We start from the raw sequence: 13730 nt of genomic DNA, 5'->3' as shown, positions 1-13730 counted from the left end.
AAGAAGCTCCTTGAGCCTCCTGTAATTCATTTTTTGGGAGCTGGGGAAAGTGACCAAGGAACAAGTAGCTGCTCTGGACTTTCACAACTAGCCTCCAATGGATCCAACCAACTAGGGAAATGCTCGATGGAATAAAAGGCCAGTCCAGCCCTGGTTTGAGGGTTGAAACAGGACTAATTGTGGGGTCGACTGGGAACATATCAGGCATGCAGCTGTTCAGGTTGGCTCCAGAGCCACAGCCCGCATCAATTTGTTTTTGGCCGTAGCTATGCTACACAAGTTTTTATGATTGCACATCTGACATATACTCCCTAGAAATTGGGGAATTAATTGTATCACTGGTATACACATTAATCAATAACACATATTAGAGAAACAATAGAGTTAATAACATCCAAAGTGAAGTTTATCATTAGGCAGTAATCTCATGCTGCGGGCTACTCATTAGGTATTATAAGAGGCCCCTTGTTTCGTGAAGTTGGGAGGGAAATGGTAACTCAGGGGCAATTCATAGAGGGAGTCCCTAGAAATAACGGGGGTAAGGTTGCTCGATTTGCACCATCCAAAAGACTGCCCCGTCTGAATCTGCCGCCTGAGTGCTGCCCATATGTGGCAGGATTTGCTGGTGCCCCCCCCCCTTGAGTTTCCCCACAGTGAGTCAACTGAAAACCTACAGAACAAGGTCTGTCACTGGCTGAGCCAAAACAATACTTTCCACCCCATGGAATCTAGGAATACACAATTTGTGCGAAGAGTTGAGTGGATTGGTCCTACAAATTAGTCCATTGGGGGTGACTTTGTGGTGATTAATTGTAGAACCCCGGATATGGTGGGGATGTTGATTTTCACTTGCCAGGCAACCTTCTATGATGGGACCTGGCATTAGGATTCTGCCCTTAGGATTTTTCTATAAGCCCACCACCACGTCGGTAGCTAGGGGTTTTAATTAGCTGGAGCAGAGATTAGGGCTGTGCTCTGCTCCTACGATATCCACCAGCAATAGGTTCTCCCCCATGTCTGATCTTGGGGAATTAGATTGACAAACTATCATTGTGCCCATTGGGGTTCTGGCTGGGGTTAAGCCAGATGGTTGTGCTCCTGAGGAGGGTATTCCCGCATGCACATCCAGGAAACTAAGTTTCCTTTCATGGAACTGTGCGGGTCTGGGCAATAAACTCTCTGACCCTCAGTGGATTACATTCATCTCCCAGTATGAGATCATATTACTTCAAGAAACATGGGCACAGGAGCTGTTTTCTGTAGAGGGATTTGAGACCCACATTGTATTAGCAACTCCTTCACAAGGGTCAAGAGCTAGTGGTGGTTTGGCTCTATTATTTTGAGTAACTGCCCAGCTGTTAGTTAATCCAATCCCTCTTAGGCCCAGTGGTATTCAGATATCTTGGGTTGTGGTTTCTGAAAAGTTTCATTTCTTTGTTGTACATTTTTATAACTCAGTTTGTTACTCGGGGTGTCAGATCAGGTCCCTATTCCAAGTACTTCTGATCTTGGAAAAGAAGGTGGCCCATAAGTTGGGGTGTTTTAATGTCCTTTTAGTGAGAGATTTTAATGCCAAGATTGGAACGGCCCCTTTGGGTGTAGATCTTCTCCTTATGGATGATTGGGTATCACCCGCAGAACCCCCGGACCCTAGAGGTAAACTGCTGGTGTTTGAAGTCAGACGTGCCGGTTTCTGTAATATGCTGGAGAGAGTGGCAAACGGTGATTTACTCAAACCCACTTTTGTTGGGTGGAGAAAAGGGACCATAATTGATTATATTTTTATTTCTAATAGTTTTGCTGAGTGTTTTACCAAGGGCCTGATCCACAACCAACCATTTAGTGACTATAATGCCATAGAAGCTAGAATGGTTACACCTGCTACTGGGGCTGTTTACTTGACTCCAGGTGTGTGTGGGCTGATTCCAAAAGACCAAGGTAGGAGGCTCAGCTGGCGGAAAGTTTCGATCCCCATCCTATTAGTGGAGGTTTTTAAGAGAGGCAGGAATGTGTTAGCTAGCTCCCTCTTGCTATTTGAGGCCCCACCAGTGGCCGTTCTGGTTGATTTTCAGTCTCTGAATCGCAGCCTCAGATCCATTATGTTAGATCTTCAAGGACTGTTAAAAGACCATAAAGATGGATTATTTGACAAGAATTGCCATATTGCCAGTAAACGCCTCTACAAAGTCCCTACGGACCACCCAAAGAACCCCCACTCTATCAGTGAAGCTAGGGTTGCTAACAAGGAGGCAATACAACTTAGAAAGCAATGTCTCAAGAGAGGTGGGAGCAGTTAGTGGGTGCCTGCAAGCTCAGGGATGTGAGATCCTTCTGGCGTATAGTGAATGGGAAGCCTGCTTATCAAGCTTCCCCTGATATTGTAAGGACCACCATAACCGCCCAAAAATGGGTTGCCCACTTCGAGAGGGTTTACTCACTGAACAGTGTAGAACAATTGGGGGATGTGGACGTGGCTGCTCCCTCTCCGTTGCGCTTGGATTATAAATTGGAGGAAGTTTAGGTTACCATCATGGGAATCCCTTCCAATAAAGCCCCGGACCCGGATGGCATCCCTGTGGACTTTTATAGGGAAAACATTGCCCTGTGGGCTCCGCTATTGATGAATGTTCTTAACGCTGCATCGGAAACTGGAATCCCTAGCTCACGGAAGTCAGCAGTATTAGTGCCAGTTTTTAAAAAACGGTGTAGACAGGACCCAGCATGTTACCACCCCATCTCTTTGCTGGACTCCACGGTTAAGATAGTGGGATGCATTGTCCTCCTTTGTGTCGAAGAATGGATCCAAGCAAATAATATTATCTGCCTGGCCCAATATAGTTTTAGAGAGGGCATTGGGACAATGGAACTGTGCCTTAATCTTAATCTACTGGTGGGGAAATATGTGGTAGCCAAGAAGGGCGCTGTCTACCTGGCCTTTATGGACCTGAGCTGTGCCTTTGATAGGGTTGTTCGATCAAAGCTATGGTCAATCCTGGAAGGTCTTCGGCTGCCCCAACCATTGGTAAATTTCCTTCGGGCGCTCCACCAAGATGTTAACACCTCAGTTAGATTTGGAAAGGCGGGGGAATGCTCTGATGTCTTTAAACTAGCTTGGGGAGTCAGGCAGGGTAGTGTTATGGCACCAATCCTATTTTTATTATATATCAATGGCCTGAATTCACATCTAGTTACCCATGGCAAAGTTTTTTAAAAGTAACAAATTATCCTGTCCCCTTTTTATTATATGTAGATGACGCTGTCATCCTTTCTCACACACTGAATGGTCTTAAAGTTCTGGTGGATCTGTTTGTTGATCTCATGGGTGACCTGCAACTGGATGTTAACACGTCTAAGACACATTTTATGGTTTGTGGGAAGCAGAACTCGAAACTCAGACCGATCTTAATAAAGGATCAGGTGGTAACAAGTGTAACATCCATCTCATAGCTGGGTGTCACCTTTGATGAGCACTGTACATCGACCAAATGTCTCGCAAACCACTGTCTACGCTTAGACCAGTTATGTGGGGCGCTCTTTAGATTTGCTCGTTTAGTTGGCAGCAAGCCTGTTTTACCATTGCTGCAGATCAACAAGATGAAAGTTTACCTGTACTATTATATGGCGCTGAAATCTGGGGGTACTCCAACTGTATATCTATTCAGCATGAAGAAAATAATTTTTGCAGAAAGCTATTAGGGGTGCGACCGGCTAGTTCGAGACGGTTTATGCATGAGGAGTTGGGTCTGGTCTTTGCAGAAGATCATGCTAAAATTGCACCTATGACGTTGTGGATATCTGTCTGGAGTGGGAAAATGGCAACTTTTAACACGTAAGTCATTCAGGACTGCCTGAGTTGTGACTTAGGCCTTAAAATCCCATGGCTTAACTATATTAGATCTTTAGCCTTATCAGCGGGGCCCCCAAGATTATTTTTTAATCCTGAAGCATTGAAACGGGCTGACAAAAAGACTGTGAAGGAACTGCTATTAACGCAGCTCAGTGAAAGTAGACAAAACGCGGCCTTGGGTAGTAAGTCAGCCAGGGCCCAGATGATTTTAAATACTACTCTTGGCCTGGGCGTGGCTTCGGGCGTCAAGATGGCGGTCGCACTCTGAGAGTGCTCTGGACCCCTCCGTCATCTGCCCATAGCTAACGCGGTCTGGCCGAGTGAATGATGCCGTTCCGGCTCTCCCCGTGACCCTTGGACCCTGGGGAGCCGGTTGCGGTGAGCGGCTGCGGAAGGCAGGTCCCGATCTCGCGCTGCGGCTCGACCGGCTCCTGGGGGGAAGAAAACAAAATGGCGGCTGGGATTGAACTCCTGCGGCCGAGTCGACACGACCCTGCAGCCCCTCCTGACGCGGCAGCGCCGGACTGAGGGTGCGCCGAGAGCCCTGGAGGGCGCTGGGGCCGCGCTCCATGCGCGAAGCCCCACGGACTAAGGAGGCTGCGCTGCCCCGGCCCGAGAGAGGGGCCTTGCACCGACGGGGCCGCCTCTAAGTGCCCACCTCGAGATGCCGGCGGAGAGAATCCGCGAAGCCCCATTGAATTGGGGCGTGACCCTGCTGGTCTGAAGTGGAGCGGCGTGGCGGCGGTAAGGAGGATGCCCGCCCGTGGCTCCCGCCTCCCCCCCGGTGCCTCGACTGACTCGAGGTGAGGGCTGAGGGCGTGTGGTGCGCCTGGGTTGTGCGGGGGATCGGAAGAGGCCCCGCTGGAGGTGTGGAGGCGAGTCGGGGTGGAGAGGATGGGAGGAGGAGAGGCTTGGAGAAAGAGGCACTCTCCCTCTCCCCCCCCTTTCTTTACCAACTTTCAAGCAACAATTGACAAGCGTGCCGATGGGCCGGGTTCGCCCCCCCTCTGGGCCCCTGACCTGAACGGGCCAACCGCGGACCACAACTACGACTGGGAACAGGCCGTGAATCGACCTTAGGATACTGCAACACAGTCTGCGGCCTAACCAAGGTGAGGCTGGACCTACCGTGGAGTTGCTGGATCCTAGGGGTGTGGGGGACTAGATCCTAGGCCGAAGTGCCTCTCTCCTTCTCTCCCCCCCCTACGCAAAGGGTGTCACGGAGAGACTGTCAAGGGGAGACCAACGAGTTAGACCCCGCACACGGAACTGGCGAAGGGGGCGTCCACGTGGAGCTCACGGAAACACAGACGGAACTAGAAGAGGTTTTGAGCCTGTCTTCCTGGCCTTCGTGCACATAATACTGAGACCATCCGTATCTGCCTGCAGCGGCGGGTCCCCACCGGTGTGGGGTCCTCCACGGATTCATGACCATAACAAGTGAGCAGAGGCCCAAGACCTGAACTAAAGCACTGCAAGAATTAACTTATCTGACTCCCGTCCCCTGTACCACGATGGGGAGAGACAAGGCGAACAAACAACCTCCACCCTCCCAGCAAAAGATCTACCAGTTCACAACGCCGACGGGCCAGCGAGGAGAGGGGGACATGGCTAGTGGAGGCCCGGCGCCGGACGGAGTGAGTGCCATCCTTCAGGCCATCCAAGCATCGCAGTCTGCTGTAGAGACCAAAATCGGGGAAGTACGGGAAGATGTGGGCCTTGTTAGGCAGGACCTCAGAAATGCAGTGAACCGGATCACCGAGGTTGAGGCCAGAGTCTCCCAGACTGAAAGCAACCTAATTGACCTTAAAACCAAGGTAGCTCAGCTGCAGACTCGAACCGGAGAGTTGCACCGCCGCGCGGAGGACGCGGAGAACCGGTCAAGACGCAACAACCTGAGCTTCATCGGATTCCCGGAGGGCATAGAGGACGGCGGAGCCTCTGAGTTTCTGGAGAAATGGATCAAAACCTGGATGCCGGATCAGTCCCTTTCGCCCTGGTTTGTGGTTGAACGAGCCCACAGGGCACTTGTCCCTCGCCCCCCCCGGGTGGCCCAAAACGCCCGATGATTGCTCGCTTCCTTAATTTTAAAGACAGAGACAACACCCTTAAGGAGGCTAGACGACTGGAAGATCTTCAATGGGAAAACCATAAAATCCTAATTTTCCTGGACTACACCCGTGAGGTCCAGACCCGCCGTCGCTCATATGAGCACGTTAAACAAAAACTTAGAGCAATGCAGATTTCATACATGCTCCTCTTCCCCGCACGACTCAAAGTCCTTATGGCCGAGAAAGCATATTTCTTTGAAACACCTGAAGAGGCATGGGACTGGCAAACGGAGGAGGGTGTCGGAGCCCGGAGGGGACCGCCGGGTCCTGCTGAGAAGACCCCCCGGGTGGAACCCCCCCTCCCGGGGGAGCCCCGGAGGAGCCGGAGGCACACCAGGTTCCGGAGGGGAAGGAAAAAAGGCACAGACACCCCTGCGGACAATGAGACACCCCGAAACTTGAATTCACAAACAGAGAGAGGCGCGGACACCCCCGAACCTCAGGCCTCTGCCCAGGAGACAGATGACAACCGCTTGAGCCAGTCCCCGGCACTCGATTAATACAGCTAGTGCGATATTCTTGGCCCCTGCTGGAGGATCTCGGGGGGGCCCGAGTTGTTCGACTTATAAGATGTGGGCCCCGTGGGGGCCACCATTGGTCGCACTGTGCCCCTCTAATGCGCAGTGCCTGAACTCAGCACACGGCCACTAATTGCAATTGATCTGGTTAAATGGAGGGGTCCACCACTCCACCCCAATGACAGTTCTACTGGTTGTCTGGTTCTAGTTGGGTATTTGGGCGACAGATGCTTCCGGGGTGGAAGTATGGGGAGGGGGGGTTGGGGGGGGGAGTTTGAAATGAGTTTAAAGTGTAACGAGTGGCTTAACCTCGTTTGTTATTTTAATGTTTCACTGTTATGTTTGAAACGGCCGTCCCTAGATACACAGCCAGACACTCAACCTTGTACAATACATATGCAACCCACGCCTAGCATACATTGACTCAGGTCCTCTCCTGGAACGTAAATGGCCTGTTAGATAAGATCAAAAGGTCAGCAGTATTTAGCACTCTTCGCAGATATTCCCCCTCAGTGGTCTTCTTACAAGAAACTCACCTCCTCGGGACTAGATGCCCCATGCTTGTGCGAGGAGGGTACAATAGAATATACCACGCGGGCTTCTCTAGAGGCTCCAGGGGAGTGGCCATCTTACTCCACCGCTCCCTACCTAGGGTGATTACAGACACGCAGTCCGATCCACAGGGCAGATTCGTAGTAGTCACGGGGATGCTCCACTGGTCACCAGTAAACCTTGTATGTGCGTACGCCCCTCCAGCGGGACTGGATGCCTTCCTACTCTCGCTCCGCCGAGTGACAGCGGATCTTCCCCAGGGGGCAACCCTGCTGGGAGGAGACTTCAATGCTGTTCTCGACCCCAACCTGGACGTGTCTGGCGGGGCCACCGCCAGTAGATCCAACAGGGCTTCGGCCCTCAATAGCTGGGCTGAGAGCCTAGGCCTATGTGAAGTATAGAGAACCTGGCACCACAGAGAACGGCAATACACACATACATCAACTGCCCACCAAACGCAATCCAGAATAGATATGATCTTCATGCCCGCCTTGGACCTCCCGAGCGTTACAGGGGCAGAGATACTCCCTCGAGGAGTCTCAGACCACGCTCCAGTACGTGTCCGACTGGGCGGAACAGATCCTTCCAGGCGCCCGATGTGGCGCCTGAATGCCTGGTATTTGCAGGATAAATACTACACCCACGAGGTCAGGAATCATCTCATTCAATATTTTGATTTGAACATGGGATCAGTCCGATCTCCAGGAACACTATGGGCAGCCTGTAAAGCTACCCTTAGAGGGCAAGCTAAGTACCTTCTCCGTTCCCGCGAGCGAGACCGGAATTCTCAGGTCTCCGACCTGGAGGCTAAGGCCTTAAGACTGGAGCGCCAACAAGTGACTTTATCGTCTGCCTCTACCATGAGGCAGCTGACTATAGTCAGAGACGAAATCAAACACATAATGCTAGAATCGGCAAAACATATCTGGAGAGCCTCAGTGGCCCGAATATATGGCTGGGGGGACAAAAATGGGAAGCTTCTGCACTGGCTGGCTACCCGTCCTCTGGCCAACAGAGTTATTCCTGAGATTTTAGAGGCCTCGGGCTCCCTCTCCAAAACACCTATTGAAATTGCGCAAAGTTTTGCCTCCTACTATGCCCGCTTATATGCAATGCACCCCCGCCCTGCCATCGAGAGAGAGGCTCCCCTCCTAAATTATATTATCCTTCCCAGGGTCTCCTCAGAGATAAGAGACAGACTAGACGAAACCATTAGCCTCGAAGAAATCACCAATGCGATCTCCAACCTGGCATCGGGTAAGACCCCAGGCCCGACGGTTTCCCAGCAGAGTTATACAGTAAATGCAGTGATATTGTGGGTCCACACCTGCTTAACGTGTATGAGGAGGCTGAGAGATTAGGCCGCTTCCCCACTGAGATCGATTAAGCTACAATTGTAGTGATCTCTAAAACCCAACCCCCATCACGACAGTGTTCGGGGTACCGGCCCATCTCACTCTTAAACACTGAGGTCAAAGTGCTTTCCTCGATCCTTGCCTCCAGATTGAAAGAAGTAATGCCAACTCTGGTACACCCTGACCAATGTGGCTTTATGCCCACTCGCAGTACCAGGCACTGCATTAGGCGGCTACACCTGGCCCTGGCACACCACAAGACTCTGTCGCATACGCCCTTGGCATTGCTCCTACTCGATTTTGAGAAAGCCTTTGACACGGTGGACTGGTCTTACCTCGAGCAGGTTCTGCAAAGAAACAGGCTCGGCCCCAAATTCCGAAGCCTGGTGAGACTCCTATACTCCAAGCCGACAGCCCGAGTCCAGGTGAACGGAGTGGTTTCTGACCCATTCCCCATTGGCCGTGGAACCCGGCAGGGATGCCCACTATCTCCCCTGCTCTTTGCGCTAATAATAGAACCCTTAGCGATAATACTACGAGGAGACCCACTGATCGAGGGCTGGTCCTGGCCCACCTGCTTAGAGGATCGTGTGGCATTACACGCAGATGATGTCCTCCTATATATTTCCAACCCGGCCAAAAGTGGCCCGCGTGCTAGAAATCCTAGGCATCTTCGCGGAGGCCTCAGGATTGATTCCAAACCCCACCAAGTCCCTACTGGTCCCCCTGCATCGCTCCAGAGACAGTGTGGACTGGCAGCGAAATACCCCAGTACGAAGAAACAGTTTTAAATACTTGGGAATATATATCTCACTCCTCCCCGAGTTGACATGGGAGCTTAATATTACACCGCTAACTAGAAGAATCAAGACTGATCTCCTACGCTGGAAGACCCTCCCCCTTAACCTGCTTGGCAGAATAGCGCTTTACAAGATGATGACCCTCCCTAGGCTCCTCTACTTATTGCAAAATTTCCCGTTTCCCATACCCAAGAAATGGTTCAGGGAAATGGACTCACTGGCACGTCAATTTATATGGAGCGGAGCTCGTCCACGACTGGCGCTCAAAACTTGCCAGAGGGATGTATACGAGGGGGGTTTAGGCATGTCCAATATCCACTTTTACCACCTTGCGACGCACTTACTTGTGATTAACGACTGGGTGGGTGTACAGACCCGGCATACCGGTTGGAACTTCAGACGATGGGCTACCCTCGGATCTTTGACACCCTCTACGGGGGTCCGATTTCCCGGGACGTCCCGGATGTAACTAAGGTGGTTTTACAGGGATGGCAGACTGCTCAAAGGTCGACGGAGCGGCGGGGGCGTCTCACCCAGCAGACTCCGCTATGGCATGGGAGGCACTTGGCGCAAGTGGCGGGCCTGGAAGGTTTTCGGAACTGGGATAACATAGGTATTTCCACTCTGGGTGACGTCTGGAGAGGGTCGCACATGTGGTCCTTTGAGGACCTCCAGAAAATGTTTTCATTGAATAAGACACAGTTCCACAGGTATCTCCAGCTCCGCCACGCCCTACTAGTACACGTCCGGGTGGGAGAAGCCATACCCGAACATAGTTCTATGGAGGCCAAGGTGCTAATGGGGGGTCTGGGTAGGGGAGGTGTTTCTCAGATATACCGTACCCTGATCACTGGCACCACAGGTTCTCTGGAGGGGCTCCGCCGGAGATGGGAGGGATGGACGGGCCCCATGGAGGAGATGGACTGGGACGAAGCACTGATGGCCCCGCGCGCCCTAGCTATGGCTACATGCCTTTGATTGATACAAACATATTATCTTCACACAGCTTATCTTACACCCGTCAAACTACACATAGCGGGCCTACGCCCCACAGTGGAATGCCCTCGCTGCAGAAGCCCTACAGCCGACTTTTTCCACATGGTGTGGACCTGCCCAGCCATGGTGACCTATTGGGAGGCTGTCTTGCAGGAAATCTCTGGGGTCCTACAGGAAGATATAGAGAGGAAACCTCTGCCCCTCCTTCTGGGGATCATGGGCGACACTGGGCTGAGGAGACCAGATCGAGCTTTCCTTGGGGTAGCGTGCTTAGTGGCCAAGAGGGATATAGTGGCGGGCTGGAAGGCTAAAAGTGCCCCAACACTGACTAAATGGAGAAGAGGGGTAGACTGGTGTGCGCAGAGTGAAAAACTTGTATATGAGGCTAGAGGATGTCCAAATAAATATAATAAGATATGGGGGAAGTGGGAGGCCGCAGCAGGTTCCTAAACTAAACAAAGTATAACCTCCAATTATATTGTACTGCCTGGGATTATGGGCTCGACAGTTGTTAGATGGCCGTTGGCATACCGTTAAATGTATGTATCATTGTATTCACTTTCTTGCAAAACAATAAAAAGTCTTTATCAAAAACAAAAAAAAATACTACTCTTGGCCCAGAACCCTATCTTTGCATTGTAAGAAACATATGGGAAAGAGTCCTTCTCACCAGGTACAGACTAGGGGCCAGATGTAGCAACTTCCGCATTTGCAATTCGGAAATTGCGAGTCTGTGCGACTCACAATTTCCGAATTGCAATTGCGGATGCAGAACGGTGTCTCAGACACCGTCTGCGATTCGCTATGGGGTCGCAAAGACCCACCTCATTACTATTAATGAGGTGGGTCGCATTTTGCGACCCCATAGCGAGTCCCTGCACTCACAGGGATGGTGGTCTGCTGAAGTCAGCAGACCTCCATGTCTGTGACTGCTTTTTAAATAAAGCAGTTTTTTAAATTTATTTTCCAGCCCGTTTTCCTTAAAGGAAAAAGAGTTGCAAAATAAAAAAAATAACGAAACCATTTGTTTTTGTTTTTTCAGAGTAGGCAGTGGTCCACTGAACCACTGCCTGCTCTGAAAAAACCTTTTGGGCAACATTCACAAAGGGGAAGGGGTCCCATGGGGACCCCTTCCCTTTTGCGAATGAGTTACCACCAGTGTGACACTGGTTGTAACTGCGAATTGCTTTGCGACCGTATTCGCGGTCACAAAGCAATTCTGCATTGCGATGCGAGTCGCAAATAGGAAGGGAACACCCCTTTCTATTTGCGAGTCGCATTCACAATTTGCAAGTCAGTACTGACTCGCAAATTGTGACTGTGAATCGCAAAAGGCTTTTTGCATGGCGCAAACTGCGATTTTCGCAGTTTGTACCATGCAAACAGCTTACTACATCTGGCCCTAGGTTCCATCAGTTGCAACTTATGCTTACCGCCTGGCCAATGTGAGCCACCTGCGATAAACTTTTTCCCATGTTCGCTCCAGACCTTAGAACACTTGGGGGCATATTTATACTCCGTTTGCGCCAAATTTGCGTCGTTTTTTTCAACGCAAATTCGGCGCAAAACTAACGCCATATTTATACTTTGGCGTTAGACGCATCTAGCGCCAAAGTATGAGTAAAGAGCGTCATTTTTTTGCGTGAACGCCTTCCTTGCGTTAATGAGATGCAAGGTAGGCGTTCCCGTCGCAAAAAATGACTGCGACGCAAATGCGTCGTATTTATACTCCCGGGCAAAAATCACGCCCGGGAGTGGGCGGGCCAAAAAACCCTGCATTTGCGCCTCTTTTTAACGCCTAGGTCAGGGCAGGCGTTAAGGGACCTGTGGGCTCAAAATGAGCCCACAGCTGCCCTCCCATGCCCCCCTGCCACCCTTGCCCACCCCAGGAGGACACCCAAGGATGGAGGGACCCACCCCAGGGACATTCAGGTAAGTTCAGGTAAGTATAAAAAAAAATTTTTTTTTTTTTTTTTTTGGCATAGGGGGGCCTGATTTGTGCCCCCCTACATGCCTCAATGCCCAATGACCATGCCCAGGGGACATAAGTCCCCTGGGCATGGCCATTGGGCAAGGGGGCATGACTCCTGTCTTTACTAAGACAGGAGTCATGTAAATGGAGTCTGGGCATCGTTAAAAATGGCGCAAATCGGGTGGAGGCGATTTTTTGGCGTCAACCTGACTTGCACCATTTTTAAGACGCCCTAACGCCATTTTTCCCTACGCCGGCACTGCCTGGTGTACGTGGTTTTTTTCCACGCACACCAGGCAGCGCCGGTCTGCTAGCGCCGGCTAACGCCATTCAATAAATACGGCGCCCGCATGGCGCTTCAGAATGGTGTTAGCCGGCGCAAAACTTTTTGACGCTAAACTGCGTTAGCGCAGTTTAGCGTCAAAAAGTATAAATACGGGCCTAGGTCTTGTTCTGTAATTTTTATGATTCTCTTAAAAGAAGATTTCTTCTGCATATTCTTAAAACCAAGGGTTTATATCAATATCACCCTGCTTTCTTATATTTACAACTACTGAATAATTCCATGGTTGCAGGGGCAGTTTCTAACTTGTTTTAAACTGCCTTGCATTGGAACAAGATTATGAACTTTCGGACTTAGATTTTTATGGCTTCTGTAGATACAATATATGATTTTTTTTTATTTAAGAACCTATGGTCGGGTTATGGCCTGGTTTCTTTTTAAATTTTTAAGTTTTTTAACATGTCTGATTGTGCATCATATGAATTATGTAAATTGTAATATTTTGTACTTTTATGATTATTTTTTTATAATCGAAATAAAGGAATTGCAATCAATCAATTCAATCAGTTAGGCAGTAAAAAATGTTTAGTTGAAAAAACGAGTTTCAAAAGATGTTAACTATTTAAAAACAATAATTCCCCAAATACATGTGCCCCTTATTTCTATTTGTAAATGGAAATGTTCCTTCCTTAAATCTTTCTAATGTACCACTACTTTTCAATAGAGGTGAAGCATCACTGAGACGTTTCAACTCGCAGGCAAAGTGTGATCTGGCCCAGGGCCCCAGTCTTTAATGAGCTACTGATAGGGCTCTGTTCTGCAGAATCTTGCCCTTAGGACCTTGAAATCTTCTTAAACAGATTGTTTTAAATACAATCTTCCTTTCATTTATTTTTAGTGTGGGCGATATGTGAGAGATTATTACAGACATTTTGCCGAGAAACGTTGTTTGTTTCATGCAACATCCATAAAAAATGAAAATTTTAGATTAAAACAGGACCTCACATGTGAGAAATGTGAAAGTGTCACGGAGATTATTTGAAGTAATATTAGTGAGCTGCTGCTCTGTTACGATATTGAAAACACCTCACTATCTCAGAATATAAGATGTAAACACATTGCCAATGTTCTGGCCAAAGAGAGCATGAAGCAGCTGCAACAGTATCATAAATTCAAAGATGTTCCGAACAGGGCCCCCCAAAATACGTTTGTCTCAGGGCCCCCAAAATCCTTAAAATGTCCCTGATCGCCTTAACACTTCTCTCAGCTCTGAACACACAAATCCTGCCACAACTA

Source organism: Pleurodeles waltl, chromosome 4_2, assembly GCF_031143425.1.
Source record: "Pleurodeles waltl isolate 20211129_DDA chromosome 4_2, aPleWal1.hap1.20221129, whole genome shotgun sequence".
Taxonomy (NCBI): Eukaryota; Metazoa; Chordata; class Amphibia; order Caudata; family Salamandridae; genus Pleurodeles; species Pleurodeles waltl.
Note: the sequence above shows the minus strand (reverse complement) of the source record.